Source organism: Bison bison, unplaced genomic scaffold (genome assembly GCF_000754665.1).
Source record: "Bison bison bison isolate TAMUID 2011002044 unplaced genomic scaffold, Bison_UMD1.0 scf7180017858789, whole genome shotgun sequence".
In the NCBI taxonomy this organism is placed as follows: domain Eukaryota; kingdom Metazoa; phylum Chordata; class Mammalia; order Artiodactyla; family Bovidae; genus Bison; species Bison bison.
Window position 1 is genome coordinate 25,410 of NW_011489361.1, and position 479 is coordinate 25,888.

The window sequence follows — 479 nt, forward strand, 5'->3', positions numbered from 1 at the left end:
CAGAAAGAGAAATTAAGGAAACAATTCCATTCACCATTGCAACGGAAAGAATAAAATACTTAGGTATATATCTACATAAAGAAACTAAAGACCTATATATAGAAAACTATAAAACACTAGTGAAAAAAATCAAAGAGGACACTAATAGATGGAGAAATATACCATGTTCATGGATTGTAAGATTCAATATAGTGAAAATGAGTATACTACCCAAAGCAATTTATAGATTCAATGCAATCCCTATCAAGCTACCAAAGGTATTCTTCACAGAGCTAGAACAAATAATTTCACAATTTGTATGGAAATACAAAAAACCTCGAATAGCCAAAGCAATCTTGAGAAAGAAGAATGGAATTGGAGGAATCAACCTACCTGACTTCAGGCTCTACTACAAAGCCACAGTTATCAAGACAGTATGGTACTGGCACAAAGACAGAATTATAGATCAATGGAACAAAATAGAAAGACCCAGAGATAAA